The following is a 19,738-nucleotide window of genomic DNA, read 5'->3' as shown; positions in this document are numbered from 1 at the left end:
AAAAATCTTTAGTTAATATTACTTCTCCATGGGTGGGGTTCACAAAAGGATTTACATGCCTAACTCCCATTGAATTCAATGGGAGTTGGGTGCCCAAATACCTTTGTGAATCCCACTCTGTGTGCTTTTGAACTGCCTAGTTCCTTGATTGTTGGGTCCAGAAGCCAAACTTCACAACATTTACCAGCTGAAATAGATAATTATTAAGGGCTCAGCCTTGCCATTTAGGCATATGCATTGTGGCTGGTACAGAGGGAGTGGAACTGCTGCTATACATCTTTAGATGATGTAGTATACCTCATACCCAGACACCAGAGGGTTGATAAACCTTGATGATTGTTCATTCAAAGAGAGCAGCCTTAGACAAAGAGATGTCTGCTGCCTGTGGAAAACCAGTTTTTCAAATCTGAACTCTAAAGGGGTGGTAACTAAGCCACAGATCACTTCATAAGCACCTGGGAGGGGATTTTGATCACCTACTGAGGCTAATCAGGGAGTCACTGACAAAGGGGACAGATGGTTATCAAAGAAAGGAAATTTAACTGCCCATTTTGAAGGGAAAGGGCAACAAAAAGAGTTAAACTAGTTGACTGTAAGGCCCTTGATGAGAAACTCTGGGCAGGAGGGTAAGGAATAGAGAAAGGATCCTGAATACCCCAGAGGAGCCTGTCCTAAGCCCAAAGAACTGTCCTGAACAGTAAGGAAACTGCGGTAGGGTAATGCATATAGTTGTTTGGTTTTTTGTCTAGATCTATGTATCTTTTGTGCTATCTAAGTAGAATAATTTGTTTTAGAATCTTCTGTGGGGTCTTTCTGTGTGTCTGTTTGTTTCCCTATCTTGTGCCCCTAGAAGGCTGAATTGAAAACACAGAGTACTCCAACTCCTTAAGTTCTAGGGGAGGATATGCTTAAACTAAAGGGCTTCCTCGGGTTCTTCTGTTGAAGCAGTTTCACTTTGTAGAAATATTCTTCAGAACAGGGACCAGAAACTGGGTGCCCCCCTTCCAGGGAAGTGCCTGAACCACCAGATTATAGAGTCACTCACTCTCTCTTCTCCAAGGAATATTTAATTGACATAGTGGAACTGATTCAATAGGAGAGATTATGATAGCTCCACCTCAGCATAACTAATTTCTGGGTGGTTAAGGCATTCATATGGGATGGGGGGAGTTGAGTTCTACACCTTGTTCCAGAGTGGGGATTCAAATCTGGGGCTCCCATATCCCAGATGGGTGCTCTAATCACCATGTTACTGGGTATAAGGGCACCATCTCCTCCTTCTCTATTTTGTGAATGGTGCCTAGGCCCCTTGTGAATCTAACCCTTTACTTCTATTGTTTGTACATCTCTGCCACAGATGAAACCTTTGAAGAGCCCTCTGTCATGGGATGAATTTCACTCCTAAGGAATATTCTTTTATTTTAGACTTCAGTCTCAGTCAATAATTTAAGTACAAGTGTTTAATATGAAATTTAAACAAAAGGTTTTGGATTTTGGTTTTGCTATAACTTGCTGTTAATTTATTTTGTTGTTTTTTACCTGTGTCACCAAGGGAAAAAAGTAATTTGTATTACTTTGGTCTCCACACAATATTTTAGGAGATCTATTTTCTTAAAAGGAAGTTGCTAGTTATCTCGAAAGGGCATTGCTCATCTTCCTAGCACAATGTTAGAAATTCTTGATAGAAATGTGTCATTTACAAATAAAATGCTGTAATCAGCACACAATCATCTGGATAAGGCATTCAGTAGTTCTCTGTAGAAGCATTTGTGATTTCTGTTTTCTAAATGCAATTCTGAGACAAGACATCTCGCATGTTCAAAAATGCCAAGTCAGGAAAAATAAGAGTAGCTATCTATATGAAGCCATGCTAGATGAGTGTTCTTGGAGGAACTAAGCAAAGCATAATTAGGATTAACTTCTCCTTCTTGGGCCAGATTCTGCCTTTTACTGTATGAAATTGCAAAGCTGTAATTGATAGCACGCTCTAGCTCCTTGAACCACATCTAAAGCACATTAAAGCCAAAGGGAGTCTTTCCCTCAACGGGCTTTGAACCAGGACCCTATAGAATATTACTCACACACAATAGGTCTGAACTGGTTATAGGGACTAACATGGTCCTTTGTGTCATACTTAGCCTGGTCTTTTAAATGGTTAATCTTTTGCTAACGAGGGTCCTGCATCTGCTCCCACTGAAGTCAATGACCATGAAGTAGCTCTGTTTCCTTTCTGCAGCCTGCGATGGATTAATTTCCCCATCTCCCATGGAGCTTCCCCACCTATTGCCCGTATGCCAAACTTAAATATTCATGCCGACAGTGTCAAGAGGCAGGAAGATTTTTGTCCCCATATGCAGAGTGAAGCTTCAGTCTAAGGGTGGTGAAAGTCTATTCAAACAGTTCAGGATGCCCCTTAACTGTACTTATCCAAACTTCATCTAAGATGGTCCCACTGTGTATTAGTAATGTTAGTGTTCTTTTTTTATCTTGGTGTTGAAACGTTAACACCACATCATGCTCTGGGGCTAGGCTATGACAAGGTCAGTTATTCTTAGCAACTTCCAGTAGTTCATAGACAAATGCTGTCCTGATGTTATGGAAATTTTCAAGTTTTCAGAGGGCACGTGGTTTTTATAGGGACTGCATTTCCCCATGTAGCACAGGACATTTCTATGCCTCTGTATGGAGAAAGTGAGTGTCATTTTACATTAGTGCAGAACTACATGTGGTTTTTTCTTTTATGTCACTTTAGCACAGACCTTTTTCCACTGCTATGGAAGAAAAGCCAGGTCATAATTCCATTATTGAGAGAGCTTTGGAGAAGTTTTGTTTAGTGCTGACTGAAAATGCTGCGGGGGAGGCAGAAATATGAGAAACTAACGCTATTCAGGTTACATCAAGTAGGGCTATGAGAATGTTGCCATCAGGTGAGACAGAAAAGGGATTTTGGGAGTAAAACTTCATCTCAGTAAGTGCAAATAGAGGTGATTTTTAGCAAAATGAAACAAAACATGTCAGCTGATTTTAAATCTTTCATGGACTTTCTGTAATTCCCATGTTACCAGTAAGGTGATTCCTTATTCCTAATAAGGGGCAAATTTAGTGATGGTGAGTATAAACTGCAAGGCAGTTTTCATGAAAATATGGCACCTAATTCACCACTGAATTACCCCTGCTGTAACTTCATTGATTTCATGGTATTGGAGTACTTAATTTACTAAAGATGAGAGCCACTCAAGGCAAAATAACAAATTATTGTTCCACAATAGACTATAAAATTCTGTTTACAAAGATAAAAACTTTAAACATTTTTGTCTGGGTAGGATAGTAATTGTAGACAGTTTGTCTAGAGAGTGCCTCTTTGAACACTTTAAGACCAGCAGTTGACCCTTAACAGTTGCAATCTGATTTTAGAGGCTTGAATATTAGGGGGGAAGAAACCCCCCTATTAATAAAAGCTACAGATTGCCAAGAGTGAGCACTAGCAAAATATGCATCTTGCATTTCCTTTCAGAGCACCTGGATGTGGGGAAATACAAAGTGATAGAATTGTGGTGAGAAAAATATCAATAATAATGTGTATTCTAACTCTTTTAAAGCTTGTTTTAGTGAATTTCAGGGCTGAATCAATGCCCACAGAAGTCGATGGAAACCTTTACTTCAGTGAGCTTTGGATCAAGCCCTTGATATTCATGAAAAGTCCTGGGTGGACCTCTTTATAGACTGACACCCTCTATTTATCAATGGAACAGGTAAAATACAAGCTGTCAGTTCAAGCTTCACAACCCTGAGACTAAGGGTATGTCTACAAGCAGAAGCTGTGTATGGGCTAGCCTACCTGAGCTAGCTTGAATCCAGCTACTGAAGGTAACCACAGTAGTGAAGACAGAGCAACAAGGGCTTCAGATCAGGCTAATGAGCCGAGTACATACCAAGGGCATGAGCTGGTCTTGTACTACCTGTTTTGAAGCCCATGCTGCACTGTCTATGCTGCTATTACCTGTGCTAGCTGGATTCAAGCTAGCTCTGGTAAGTCAGCCCATGCACAGCTTTTGGCTGTGAGACGTACCCTTAGAGGAATCCCATCTATAGTGATGGGAGAGTAGTTCATTCTCTATGCTTATTCATTCCTTGGTCTCTGCGATGACTGCTAGCAAGGTTAACAGTAGAGCCAGCTGTGATGGTGAGTTTGTGGAGACATCCATGGGGAACTGAACCATCAACTCTCTCCTATCTCATTTAATATAGGGCCTTAGAGCCATCAGATGGTAATAGATTCTGATCACTCGCAACCTAATGTATTGGATTGTCTTAGAGCCAACACACTACAGACATTTAAAGCATATTTGGATTGCTGTCAGGAAAATGTCAGTGCCTGTAATACAGTATATATGTTGTTTGCACCCTAAGCACTCTGTAAATGTCAGAAAGAGATCAGCTGCTTAAAAATGATAGGTTGTTGGGAAAAGGAAGAAGGGGATTGTTTTTGTTTAAAGTACAGAATCAATAGCAGGCATGAAAATTTTCTCCAGAACGTAGATAAAAAGAGAACCTAGGGTAAATGAGAAGTCTCCCTTCTATCAGAATACACTGTGGCTAGGCAGTAGTGGATTTCATAGAATCATAGAATATCAGGGTTGGAAGGGACCCCAGAAGGTCATCTAGTCCAACCCCCTGCTCAAAGCAGGACCAAGTCCCAGTTAAATCATCCTAGCCAGGGCTTTGTCAAGCCTGACCTTAAAAACCTCTAAGGAAGGAGATTCTACCACCTCCCTAGGTAACGCATTCCAGTGTTTCACCACCCTCTTAGTGAAAAAGTTTTTCCTAATATCCAATCTAAACCTCCCCCATTGCAACTTGAGACCATTACTCCTCGTTCTGTCATCTGCTACCATTGAGAACAGTCTAGAGCCATCCTCTTTGAAACCCCCTTTCAGGTAGTTGAAAGCAGCTATCAAATCCCCCCTCATTCTTCTCTTCTGCAGACTAAACAATCCCAGCTCCCTCAGCCTCTCCTCATAAGTCATGTGCTCTAGACCCCTAATCATTTTTGTTGCCCTTCGCTGTACTCTTTCCAATTTATCCACATCCTTCTTGTAGTGTGGGGCCCAAAACTGGACACAGTACTCCAGATGAGGCCTCACCAGTGTCGAATAGAGGGGAACGATCACGTCCCTCGATCTGCTCGCTATGCCCCTACTTATACATCCCAAAATGCCATTGGCCTTCTTGGCAACAAGGGCACACTGCTGACTCATATCCAGCTTCTCGTCCACTGTCACCCCTAGGTCCTTTTCCGCAGAACTGCTGCCGAGCCATTCGGTCCCTAGTCTGTAGCGGTGCATTGGATTCTTCCATCCTAAGTGCAGGACCCTGCACTTATCCTTATTGAACCTCATTAGATTTCTTTTGGCCCAATCTTCCAATTTGTCTAGGTCCTTCTGTATCCTATCCCTCCCCACAATTTATCATTGTGTAGTCCTCTGGGTTATTCCATCAAAATGCTTCACAGGAGGTAAAGCTGCTACTGACTTACACTTTCCAAGCTCTAATGAATGTGACCTTATGAAATCCCTGTGGGGTAGTGCAACTTTCCCATTTTACAGATGGGGAGACTGGAGTGCACACACAGATGAAATAACTTGCATGAGGTCACACAGGAAGTATTTGGCAGATCCTGGAATGGAAAACAGGTCTCTTGAGTCTCAAGCATGGGCCTCAGCCACAAGATGTCCCTTTCCTCTCACTAACTGGGCCTCAGCCACAAGATGTCCCTTCTCTCTCACTAACTAGAGCTCACTCTGTGAGTTCATCATGCTGGCTAGCCCAAATAGGGAAGCATTCATTGTTTTGAAGCTAAAAATGCCAACCTTATCTGGATGTGTTATTTCTATGTTGCAACACATCACATGTGATTATCAAAACCATTTTAAAAACTAGGGCTCATTGATCAAAATTCATCTCGGCCTTTGTGGTCAAAAACTTGATAAACCAAAATTTATCACTATTGGAGACAGTGATCTTTTCTTCTAAAATCTAATTCAGGTAGTTCACTGAAGCTATAAAAACTATTGATCTGAGGGTGTGAATTTCTTGCACATCACCAATGATGCAGAATGAATTTACGAACTGAAGCACATGGTGAATCAATCACAAATTCATTGTTTCTCAGATCTTAATGGTCACACTATTGCTTTGAATAGCTTAGAAATTACTAATACCAGGATGATTTGGTCTGTCTTTGATATTTTGAAAGATGTCTGGGAAGCCCATTAGCTATAACCTATTAAAAGTTTTCTGATAATACTCACTGTTCAGTTTTGGTGTTTCAAAGTTTGCTCTGTACTTAGAGGAAGCTCAGTTGTCTAATTTTCATTCTACCAGAGGCTGACTCATTCCAGGCTGAAGTCCAGGTGTCCAGAGGGTGTTCTGTTACAAATATCTATAGACATAAGTGGATTGTTTCCGTAGAATCAAGACATGTATTTGGGAACACATTGACCCTCCACACTTTCCTTATAAAAAGCCCGCTGTATTCTGCAATGACATTTAAACTGCGTTAAAAGAACAGCTGCAGCAGCACAGGTGCTAGCAAATAGAGCTGTAAACAGTGGAGTTTGAGTGAGAGTTCTGTTCCAAGAAAAGGGATTTGTATTTGGTTTTGTATTTATAGTACAGCTGAGCCCTGATTAGAGGGTGGGGCTTTTCTGACTAGGGGTCCTATAAAGGTAGCCAGCCAGTGATACTCAGCTGCAGTGACACAGGAACCAACAAACAGAGCTGTAAAGAGGGGTGTTTGAGTGGGAGTTGGTATTGTGGTGCTTGTTTGTGGTTTGTTTTTGCTGTGGGGGGTGGTCTTTTGGTGTGGCTTGTGGTTCCCAGATTAACAGGATTTAGGTGGGAAGGCGATGACAGATACAGAGGCAGCTGTGGGAGTGACTCCTGTAGTGGAAGACGCATTGAGGATGACTGGATGTGGAAGCTGTGATATGTACATGATCCTGGAGGGGGGACCTGGTAAGAGTTTTTTCTGCATGAAATGCCGTCTGATAGAGCTGATGGAGAAAAAGATATGGGGTCTGGAGATGGAGGTGGAAAGTCTGGTTGAGTTTAGAAAGGGGTTTGAGCAGATGATGGAGCAAAGATATGAGGTATCTGAAGGGAAAAGCTCAGACTCGCAGATGGAAGCAGGGCTGGGGAATTTTGAGGGGAGACTGGGTGAGGAAAGTGGTTAGTGGAAGCATGTGACTAAAAGAACCAGGTAGAGGTAAAGATGGGCTAGTGAAGGAGAAATAGAGCTTAGAAACAGGTTTGCAGAGTTGGAAAATGAAGAGGGGGCTCAGCAGGTAGTCACTGAAGGTGGAAGGGCAAGGAAGAAGAGAAGAGCGGCTAGCCCTATAGGAAAAGGGGACAAGTCAATGGAGACTACACCAAATATGAGCCCCAGGAGGATACAGGATGGGTTGAAGAGGATTATAAGAGAGAATAGGAATGTAAAGAACTTGCAGGCAGAGGGAACAGGGGAGAGACTGGAGAATAGCACTGTCACCAGGAAAAGGCAGGTCTATGTGATAGGGGACTCTTTATTGAGAAGAATAGACAGGCCTGTAACCAGAGCTGATTGAGAGAATAGAAGGGTGTGCTGTCTTCCGGGTGCTAAGAAATGGGATGTAGACCTGAGGTTGAAAAGGATACTAAAGGGAGCAGGAAAGAATCCCCTAATTATCCTTCATGTGGGAACAAATGATATGGCTAGATTCTCGCTGGAAAGTATTGAGGGAGACTATGGTAGGCTGGGGAAGACACTTAAGGAAATCGAGGCTCAGGTGATCTTTAGTGGCATTCTGCCTGTTCCAAGAGAAGGGCAACAAAGGTGTGACAAGATTATGATTGTCAACAGATGGCTTAGGCAGTGGTGCTATAAGGAGGGCTTTGGGATGTATGGCCACTGGGAGGCATTCATGGACAGAGGACAGTTCTCTCGGGATGACTTCATCTGAGTAGGGAAGGAAATAGACTTCTAGGATGGAGGCTGGCACAACTGATAGAGAGCTTTAAACTAGGAATTTGGGGGAGATGGTTAGGAGATGTCCAGGTAATCTCCATGCTGGATTTTAGCATTGAGAGGGAAGAAGACGAAGTAAGAAAAGATACAGCCGTGGGTAGGAGAATATATATAAGGATGAAGGGCAGTGTGGATACCAATCTAATAGGTTATACTGGCTGTAGAATGACTGTGCCTAATAGGGTACAAAATGTGAGCGAGGCCAAACAGCAAAAATTAAGATGTTATAGGGATAACAGAAACATGGTGGAATAGTAGCCATGACTGGACTACAGGTATTGAAGGGTATGTGCTGTTTAGGAAAGACAGAAATAAAGGTAAAGGTGGTGGAGTAGCATTGTATATCAATGATGAGGTAGAATGTAAAGAAATAAGAAGCGATGCAATGGATAAGACAGAGTCCATCTGGGCAAAAATTACGTTTGGGAAGAAAACTAGTAGAGCCTCCCCTGCGATAGTGCTTGGGGTGTGCTATAGACCACCGGGATCTAATTTGGATATGGATAGAGCCCTTTTTAATGTTTTTAATAAAGTAAATACTAATGGAAACTGCGTGATCATGGTGACCTGAGTGATCATGAGCTAATTCAGTTCAAACTGAATAGAAGGATTAACAAAAATAAATCTGCAACTAGGGCTTTTGATTTCAAAAGGCCTGACTTTCAAAAATTAAGGAAATTAGTTAGGGAAATGGATTGGACTGAAGAACTTATGGATCTAAAGGTAGAGGAGGCCTGGGATTACTTTAAATCAAAGCTGCAGAAGCTATCGGAAGCCTGTATCCCAAGAAAGGGGAAAAAATTCATAGGCAGGAGTTGTAGACCAAACTGGATGAGCAAGCATCTCAGAGAGGTGATTAAGAAAAAGCAGAAAGCATACAGGGAGTGGAAGATGGGAGGGATCAGCAAGGAAAGCTACCTTATTGAGGTCAGAACATGTAGGGATAAAGTGAGACAGGCTAAAAGTCAAGTAGAGTTGGACCTTGCAAAGGGAATTAAAACCAATAGTAAAAGGTTCTATAGCCATATAAATAAGAAGAAAACTAAGAATGAAGAAGTGGGGCCGCTAAACACTGAGGATGGAGTGGAGGTCAAGGATAATCTAGGCATGGCCCAATATCTAAACAAATACTTTGCATCAGTCTTTAATAAGGCTAAAGAGGATCTTGAGGATAATGGTAGCATGACAAATGGGAATGAGGATATGGAGGTAGATATTACCATATCTGAGGTAGAAGTGAAACTGAAACAGCTTAATGGGACTAAATCAGGGGGCCCAGATAATCTTCATCCAAGAATATTAAAGGAATTGGCACCTGAAATTGCAAGCCCATTAGCAAGAATTTTTAATGAATCTGTAAACTCAGGAGTGTACCAAATGATTGGAGAATTGCTAATATAGTTCCTATTTTTAAGAAAGGAAAAAAAAGTGATCCAGGTAACTACAGGCTGGTTAGTTTGACATCTGTAGTATGCAAGGTCCTGGAAAAAATTTTGAAGGAGAGAATAGTTAAGGACACTGAAGTCAATGGTAAATGGGACAAAATACAACATGGTTTTACAAAAGGTAGATTGTGCCAAACCAACCTAATCTCCTTTTTTGAAAAAGTAACTTTTTTTTTTTTTGACAAAGTAAATGCATTGGATCTAATTTACCTAGATTTCAGTAAGGCGTTTGATACCATGCCACATGGGGAATTATTAGTTAAATTGGAGAAGATGGGGATCAATATAAACATTGAAAGGTGGATAAGGAATTGGTTAAAGGGGAGACTACAATGGGTCCTACTGAAAGGTGAACTGTCAGGCTGGAGGGAGGTTACTAGTGGAGTTCCTCAGGGATCAGTTTTGGGACCAATCTTATTAAATCTTTTTATTACTAACCTCAGCACAAAAAGAGGGAGTGTGCTAATAAGGTTTGCAGATGATACAAAGCTGGGAGGTATTGCCAATTCAGAGAAGGATCGGGATATCATACAGGAGGATCTGGATGACCTTGTAAACTGGAGTAAGAGTAATAGGATGAAATTTAATAGTGAGAAGTGTAAGGTTATGCATTTAGGGATTAATAACAAGAATTTTAGTTGGGGACGCATCAATTAGAAGTAATGGAGGCGGAGAAGGACCGTGGAGTATTGGTTGATCATAGGATGACTATGAGCTGCCAATGTGATATGGCTGTGAAAAAAGCTAATGCGGTTTTGAGATGCATCAGGAGAGGTATTTCCAGTAGGGATAAGGAGGTTTTAGTACCATTATACAAGGCACTAGTGAGACCTCACCTGGAATACTGTGTCCAGTTCTGGTCTCCCATGTTTAAAAAGGATGAATTCAAACTGGAGCAGGTACTGAGAAGGGCTACTAGGATGATCTGAGGAATGCAAAACTTGTCTTATGAAAGGAGACTTAAGGAGCTTGGCTTGTTTAGCCTAACTAAAAGAAGGTTGAGGGGAGATATGATTGCTCTCTATGAATATATCAGAGGGATAAATGCAGGAGAGGGAGAGGAATTATTTAAGCTCAGCACCAATGTGGACACAAGAACAAATGGGTATAAACTGGCCACCAGGAAGTTTAGACTTGAAATCAGATGAAGGTTTCTAACCATCAGAGGAGTGAAGTTTTGGAATAGCCTTCCAAGGGAAGAATGGGGGCAAAAGATCTATCTGGCTTTAAGATTAAACTCGATAAGTTTATGAAGGAGATGGTATGATGGGATAATGGGATTTTGGTAATTAATTGATCTTTAAATATTCATGGTAAATAGGCCTAATCCCCTCAGGTGGGATATTAGATGGGTGGGATCTGAGTTACCCAGGGAAGAATTTTCTGTAGTATCTGGCTGGTGAATCTTGCTCATATGCTCAGGGTTTGGCTGATCACCATATTTGGGGTCGGGAAGGAATTTTCTTCCAGGGCAGATTGGAAGAAGCCCTGGAGGTTTTTCACCTTCCTCTGTAGCATGGGTCACTTGAGGGAGGCTTCTCTGCTCCTTGAAGTCTTGAAACCATGATTTGAGGACTTCAATAGCTCAGACATAGGTGAGGTTTTTTGTAGGAGTGGGTGGGTGAGATTCTGTGGCCTGCATTGTGCAGGAGGTCAGACTAAATGATCAGAATGGTCCCTTCTGACCTTAATATCTATGAATCTATAACACAGTTGTGAAGTTGAACATTCACAATTTCAGAAACACCACATTTAAGGTCACCAACATTGAACAAGTCTCTATTGACCATGTGTTAAGTGAAGTTCTTTTAAGGCTCATTACTTGACACTTTTACAGAAGGTTTATAGAACTGAGGTTGAAGGAAGCAGAGCATGAGACTAGCCGTGACTGAGGTTGGAAGATGCAATTTTGAGGGATTTAAGGAGACTAAATCCTCTCATCCTGACTGTTGCCTAAGGAAACAGACTTGCAAAGGACCTTTCAAGATGGAAATCCATTGTACATGCCACTATGACTACAACATAGCCATATGAAGCTGCTGCTGCTGTTGTGTAACTTGACCGATTTAAGGCAGTTTTTCATGGGAACAGTAAAAGGCTCATCCTTGAGAGCACCCCTTTGCCAAATTTTAAGTTCTGGCTCTGAAGCATATAGGTTCAAGAGCTTCTTAAAACAAACACAACCCCAAAGCCTTACAACAATTTAACATAAGTCAAACATAATTTTCCTTAATCTTGTTTCTGGAAATGGCTGAACAATTTTTGCTGAAAATTTCCAAACACCAAACAACTGAGCATCTGGCAAACATCCATTTTGGAAAATTTCAGCCTGAATAGTTAGAATCTGACTTAATTAAAAACAACTAAAAACTGGATCTTACAATGGGAAGTGCCAGGCAACCTTAATTAAAGATATCGCTACCTGCCTTGCCAAAAATAGTGGTCCAATGCATTGTACTAACACTACTATAAGCAATGTGTTTTGAACCATTACAGTATATAATCTCTTATAAAGGGTCTGATCAGGCTCTGCATTACAACATTCTCTGTAATTAGTTGCCAAGAGATGGTGTTAGACAAAGGGGGTAATGTGTTCCCATATCATAAGTTAGCCATTGTTTTTCTCATGCAATGTGTTAACAAATCTAAATATTTTTGCAAGGATTTTTCAGAAAATTTAGTCAGATTATACCCTTAGTCCCAGTGGGGAGCAACTATTCACATAAATAGTTCCATTGACTTGAATAGTGCTATGTAAGTGGGAAAGTGCTCAGCAGCATGAGAAAAGGGTTCACAATCTCTCCTATAGACTATAAGGAGTGTGAGCAACTAAGACAATTGAGAACAGTTAGTTAAGATTAAACATGCAAATTCTAACAGGCCATACTTGGACCTTGACAATTGTGGAGTAGATTCTGGGTTTTTCAATCCATTTTATGTAGAAGCACAGATGTGGAATGACCATTCTATTTCACAGTGGTACCAACCAGTTCTTTACTCATGAGACTAGCGCAGGATGCAAACTATTTCCGGTGAAAACTGATGACCAGTCCGACAATTAAGGAAGCTTCTGAAACTCTGCACTTACGAAACAGCCCCAAATGTCCTATATCACAGCCTGACATTTTCCAGCCAGAGCTGGAAGGGTTCTCTAAACCCAAGCCTGCCTGAAATAGTTTGGGATCTGGAAATATTTGTCAGTCCCTACCACATAAACACTCCGAGGGATTTTCAGCACCGGGGATAGTTCCTGTGCTTAGTGACAGCGAAGCTTTCCCTTTGTGCAACTGCCAAACCACTAATCTTTCCCACATGGGGTAAGGGAAGCAGTAACAAACAGCAAACCTTGACAGCATGTTTTGTAGCTAGCAGAGGAAATTCACAACCCTTCTTCCAGTATTCAGCTACCTCTAACTGTTGAATTCCTAATGGACCATAGGATTTACAAAGTGGCACAATGTTAATATCTATCTACACAATACAAATCGAGTGTGTTTTTGTACACTATAAATTATTGGAAAGATTCTCTATTTGTAACTTCTATTCTCTATCCACCACACTCCTAGATTAAATTAAATTATCAAATTTAATTAGCTATATTTCTTCTTGAATAAGTGCAAACCTGTAGGATCAACACTTTCAATACAGTTGAAATATGCTTCGCTTATGGGTGCATCCTGAGTTTATTAAACTGAACATCTGGAATATGCACACAGATGCACATTCTATTGCAGTGGTTCTCGGCCTTTTAACTAAAATCTTGGCAATAGCAACCTGCTCCCCCACCTCCACTAAATCCCTCATGCCTCTTCTCCTTTAGTCAGTGATCTCCTCGCAATGTTACTTTAATGATGAATTCAGTCCTACCTACGTTGATCTCCAGTGCTGTTTGTTCACTTATCTATCCTGCAACTTATAACTGTAATATACACATACCACTTCCTATTTCAAATTCAAATGTGTGTGCTCCAATGTGCAACAGAACTTATGCAGTTTTATAACTTAGTTATCTGCTATGCTCAAAGATTCTCAATGCTGAACTAGAATACATACAATTGAATGTCTTTTGGGTCTAACTATCACCAGTAAAGGGTTAATGATTTTGAAATTTAAGGAGTCATAATTAGCCTTCAGATTTGACTCTCCATTACAGCGATTAGCAGGGAGTTGATATGTCCTATAAATCTATTGTTTCAGACTGAAGCATCACAAAGCCAATAGATTTACATTGTCAAGGCTATCTTCACAACTAAGGATGTCTCAAACTTCATTTGTTTTAAGTGAAAGATTAGATTCTGGACAACACAGCAAAATCTGAAGGAAATCCCTAAATCCTCAGAATTTACAGTTGTTGTGGGGGGAGGGGTGGGTTTTTTCCAGGTTTCATGGATTTCCATTAGGCTATGTCTACACTGGTACTTCCCTAAGGAACATATTTTATACTGATGGGTGTGAAAAACACACCTATACCTACAGAAGCCATGGTGTGGACAGCATTATGTTGGTGGGAGACAACTCTCTTGCTGACATAGCTATTGCTGCTATAGGGGTGGTTTAATTGTGTTGATGGGAGAGCTCTCTCCCATTGGCATAGAGCAGCTACATGAGGGATCTTACAGTTGCAAGCTGCATCGGTATAGCTGTGCTGCTATAAGCTCACTAGTGTAGCCATCTTAGAACATGACTCAGATAACGCATAAAAAATTAAACTGAGCCCTTTTTTGTAATCAGATACCCGCTGTCATATAGGGCAGTGACTCAACTGCCCATTTCAAATTTTATTGCAGCTGGAAGATGTATTATGGGGCATTGCTAAAATATCCATTATATATCTATAATCTGTGTATGAAGCTGAAAATAAACTTCCTTGCAAATCTCTAAATGATGCTATTTTATGACAGTTTGGAATACCTCATAAATGCTTTTTGTTAAATGTGTGCTTAATTCTAAAAAAATCTCTAAATTGTAGAACATGTAAATGTCACTGTTTGAATATTTATACCTTCTGCTTTCTAAATACTGAACTGGAGACAGAAGTGGCCAAGAAAAAAAGACATTTCCTGATGATGATTGTGCTCAAAGAGGGGAGATCTGACAGAGTGCTGGAAGCCTTAGCCAGCACACTGATCATATAGGCACCAATCAGTTCCCTTGGAGAAGGCAGAGTGGGGATAGGCAGCTAATTAGCTGATGAGGCTCAGAGGGCAAATGAACCAATTAGCCATCAACTGAGGGTTATAAAAGAAGACACAGGAAGGCTGTGAGTGATGAGGACCTGGGCTAACTGAGTCCAGTGTGCTCTGAGATCTCTGGCCCTGTGCTAAAGGATAAGAAACACTGTAAATATTTTGTACAAGACTGTTGGTGACGGGAATGACATTGCCACTTACTGGACAGAGTGATGTAGTGTGCCCCATTACAAGTGGTTTTAAAGATGTCAAAAAACCTGGGATGGGCTGCTCCCACTGGGAACAGGACAACTTTATGCAATCTGTTTACTGATGTAATTTATGCAAAGATACAATTAGTGAGCAGGTAAGACTTGGTTCTGCAGTTATAACTCTCTTGACCCCTCTGGGCTACCTTCAGAAGAATGATTAAATTCATTCCTACTATACTGCTATACATTTACCATGTACCATAGGCAGTTCTATAAAGAAGCAATAACAAACAACAGTGTATTGTTATATGAGATGTGTATGTAATGCCTGGTTCAACTCTTATTTAAATCAATGGGAGCCTTTCCACTGACTTCATTGGAAGTAGAATCAAGTCCAGACTGCACTGCATGATTAGATTATAGCTAGTTATATGGACCATCGCACCTAAGCACCTTCCAAGTATTTATAGATTTATCCTCACATCCCTGTGAGTTAGCTGGATTTAAATCTGACTTTACGGCAGACTCCTTGTGTAACGCTGGCAAAGTCAGTTAATCTTTTTTTATATGATCTTATTTATTTGGATGCTGATGCAAAGAGTAATTAACCAACTTGTTCCAGGACACACAGGAAACTTGTGGCAGAACTAGGAATGAAACCCACATATCCTAAGTCCCAGGCCAGCACCTTTGGACTACGTTCAAAGGTTCCTCCCAAATAACTATGAATATAAGGCTTATTAAGCAATAATCATGAAGTGTGAGTGTATAATATCACCCATCATAAAGTGGGTTATTGCTTATAGTTAACCACTGTAACACTTAAAGGGTTTTTAATTTAAAAAAGAATAAAGTTTCCCCATTGAAAAACTACTAGTAGAAGCCTTATTAAAAATAAGGTGTTCCACGTTGCTACATCAAAACAATTAGATGAAAAAGATTTCCTAAAAATTGCTGGGTTTTTTTTTTAAATTGGCTCTTGTGGATCTCAACATATGCTCAGCACCTACTTTTTCAAACAATGACCTCATTTTTACATCCACAGTTATTGACAGGTGCAATTTAGGTAACCTCAGATGGCTACAGTAGCAATCAGATACTTGGACATTAACATATTGATTTATGTCTACCAAAATGGAGACCTGGTGAGGGTAGGGTTCAGAATTTAATCCTAAATCTAAACAAGCATCTGTTCTAGGATCCCGTCTATTATGTTCTACAGTCATGTTTTACCCCTCTCCCATCCAACTGGTCTTATAGATATAGATATGTGGAGGAAGAAGCACACCCTTCTAGAACTCTCCTAGCGGCTACAAACCACATTTATTCTTGGTGTAATTACACTGACTCAGTGGAATTGCAATGGGGGAAATTGGTCCAATGTGTTTAAATACAATAATATACAGGAAACTATTATCCCAACATGGCCTACTAGTATCTAGTAGCTCTTGGCTGCTACTTGGGGCCTTTCCAATCCTGTTGCTGTCGATCTTACTTGGCAATGTAAAAAACCCTCCAACAAAAATACCTATTTAAAATTACAATATTTCTAGTAAGGAGAAGGTTATTGGTACTAATGGAATAAATGAAAAGGGCAAGAGAATACGGTACTATGATTATATGGAGATCAAAAGAAACAATGGATCTAGAAATTGTAAGTTCTGAAGAACATAACACTAGCAACAATAAGCAGTAACCCCAAAATTTGCAAGTGGATTAATGGCAACATAATATTTATATTTTCATTTAAACTAATTGGATGGTATTTAAGATAAGCAGTGTGTGTGTGCGTGCGTGTGTGCCCTCACCCCCAGCATATGTGGCAGTCGATCACATATATACTAGTATTTGGCAGAATGAATGATAAATTCAGAATTTTTTACTTCAGTGATAGTGAGGGAGGTGGATGTCTGAGGCTGCATTGTAAGGTCTGATAAATGCTGATTCTACTGTATCTGATTCCTGGAAATGGTCTTCTAATTGTTTTATTTTGTTAAAGAATAACTTTCCATCTCATGTTGGGTTATTTCTAATCCTGTAAGAATAATTAAAAAGTTTGCAAACTAACAGCAAACTTCTATAAAGGTTAGAAAAATTATACGTTTTGAAAGTTTGAAAAAGCTGTTGTGCCTGCTCAATTGATATCTCTATATCACATGTAGTAATGCTTGAAATTCATCCTCTGAAGCTTGAATGTGTAGACACTGTCCATTACCCATGAACCATATATACTGGCTGTCTATGGTTCATTGAAAATTCTTTCCCACAGGCATCGGGGGGAAAAAAAATCAATCAGTCAAAGGAAAGAAAGAAAAGTTTTCTGTTGAATAATATGTAATTTCCACATATAGGTAAATAACTATACTTAAGTGAGAAATAGATTTTTAGATAATGGGTTAGATCTTCAGCTGGTGTAATTTGGTATAGCTCCAACGGATTCAACAAATTTATGAGGAAGAAATGAGAAGGAAATATGTCTCAGTGGATAAATGGACAGCTTTTTACTTTTGAAAAATCTCTGTTTGAAATTGAATGGGCAATATTGCTTTGTTGGGGGTCTAAAACTTGATGCCCAGGGGATGTTTATCCTCATCACACAAATCAGCATAGCTGTTAACTTTTGATCGGGAGAACACCAGGAATGCTGAGTGTCAGCAATGAGTACATGTCATATACAGTGGTGTGCCACATTTTCTGTGTGTGCTATGACTTGCTCTGTGTTACTTGTCCCTGTTTTATGTGATCAAAGATTCAATAAACTGTTTAGAAATCATTCTTGTCATTAAAAGGTGGAAAACTGAATCTCTCTTCCTTCCCTCATCAAGCGTAACTCACTGTCATCATACAATTACATAAGTCTGTGGCCTATGAAGACTTCAATGTATTTTATACTATTGATTAAACACTCCCCATGATGTATGGTAGTCCTCATAATAGTGTTTAAAATGCGGTGGCATGGCACGGCTTGTGCTAAGCCATCCACTGTGGATATGTACTGTAGCAGGCTTGCCCAATAGACTGGAGATCTTGTTTCTAGTCCTACCTCTGCAACTGAGGTCTGGGGTAATATTGGGTAAGCCACTTGAGCCCTCATCTATAACATGTGGAATTAATACTATCTATCTTTGTACAGGACTTTAAGCTCCATTGATCAGCAGTGCTCTGTAAAACAAAGTGTAAGTACTGGCACATTGAAGGTTTTACTTTGTCTATTTTTTACTTTAATGAAATCTATGGAGTAAATTCCAGTCTTGACATATGATTGCACATATAACTCACCACCCAAGTTAAGCATACACATTTTAGGCCTATGTTTAGTTTTCTAGTTCATAGCCAGATTAACACTGGAGACTGAAGTCTTATTTATGCTTGAAGCAAGAATAGTACAGGCAGTGGCAATATAAACAACCCCATACTGCCAATATGCCTCAATCCTGACTCTGAGTGACTATCTCTAATTCATTCTCCATGCCCAGTTAATGCTTGGCTTCCATAATGAGACTGACAACAAGGGTGCCCACTGTGGTGGGTTTTTTTTGTATTGCAGACACCTGTCTGCTATGAACTGACCTAGACACCAACTCATTTCACATAGTCATTCATTGCCATTTGATTGTCTATCAGTCATTACTATCTTGACCCCCTTTTGAATCAGTCACCTAGATTCTTTCTTGTAATGAAGCAAACAGCCTTGCACATGCACTGTACATCATATTGCTTTCTGTCCTTGCTGTTAGTGATGCTGTCAAATTTATCTCAGCAATTTTTAAGTTATGATTTAAAATAAATTGAGTTTCTTGCTTTTAAGGATTAAGCGTTTAACAGGACATTTTTAAGTCAAACTGGTATCAGGCCAGGAATGTCACTTCATGTAGATATGTAAAACCCAAGCAGAAAGATATTGCAAAACCTGTTCAGTGAAAACTAAACATTTGTAAATCTGTCCCTCGGGATCTGAAAGCCTGTAATGTCCTAGTTTATCCAGTAAGAACATGAAAGTCTACATACAATGGAAACCATCTTTCAGCACCAATATAATAAATTGGACAATGATCACACATGAAACAGAATAGAGAGTACCCTGGGAGTATATCTAACAGATTGTAAAAGGTGATGCTGTTTACTGATTTTTCCAAAGAAACTCCATTTTGGAAGTGACAGATGCAGCCTCTGCAGGGGAGGGTGCTGGCTTCTCAGTCAAATGCCGGTTCTGTGGTTCCCAAAGAAGATTAGAATGAAACCACAACAATCCCATGTTTAAGTGCAAGATGCTAAGAAATGTTAGACCTTGGATAGTATTCATCTTAGATCCTTTTGCAGCGTTTGTTAATTCTCTTTTTAGTTTTCTCAGATTGAGTGAATCTATTTCATTATTTAAAATGACCTTTGGAATAAAGCCCTACGTTCGTTACAGGCAAGTCTGCATGCATTTTATCTCTCATTTATCAAACTTTTATGAAGTAGCAATTATGTATATGTTTCATGCACAGGGAACACACTTAAAAAATTGTTGGGTTATAAATTTTCCAAATAATATTTCACTTTCTCTCAGAATGACAGACTAAAACTGATAGTGTGGGCATAGCTAAACTTTGAAAGGAAATTAGAGAACAGTTTACTAGAAGCTTTCCCCCCCCCAGCAGATTAAATTTTCATTGAGGTTATTTTCTAGGTGAGGAAAACCTAAAAATGTAGAATTCATAAACCCTAAGGGATGACCTGCTTCATTTGTAAAGCCATTCCATTTAAAATGATTAAACGACTACCAAAGTATTTGTGGCTTCAACATTACATTTCCCAGCTTGTACTTAGACTTTATATTTTTTTTTCTTCCCATCTTTTTTAATA

General features: G+C 39.9%; 1 long non-coding RNA gene across 1 annotated transcript; it reads left to right on the top strand.

Moving 5' to 3' along the window:
* The first annotated feature begins 499 nt into the window (after positions 1–499).
* LOC119861074 lies at positions 500–19,310 on the top strand. Its single transcript, XR_005294789.1, has 3 exons — positions 500–711; positions 18,024–18,066; positions 19,233–19,310. It is a non-coding gene; the product is annotated as an uncharacterized LOC119861074 (long non-coding RNA).
* Positions 19,311–19,738: the final 428 nt, after the last annotated feature.

This window comes from Dermochelys coriacea, chromosome 9 (assembly GCF_009764565.3).
Source record: "Dermochelys coriacea isolate rDerCor1 chromosome 9, rDerCor1.pri.v4, whole genome shotgun sequence".
Classification (NCBI taxonomy): Eukaryota; Metazoa; Chordata; order Testudines; family Dermochelyidae; genus Dermochelys; species Dermochelys coriacea.
The sequence above is the reverse complement of the archived record's forward strand: the minus strand, read 5'-3'. Positions and strand labels throughout refer to the sequence as shown.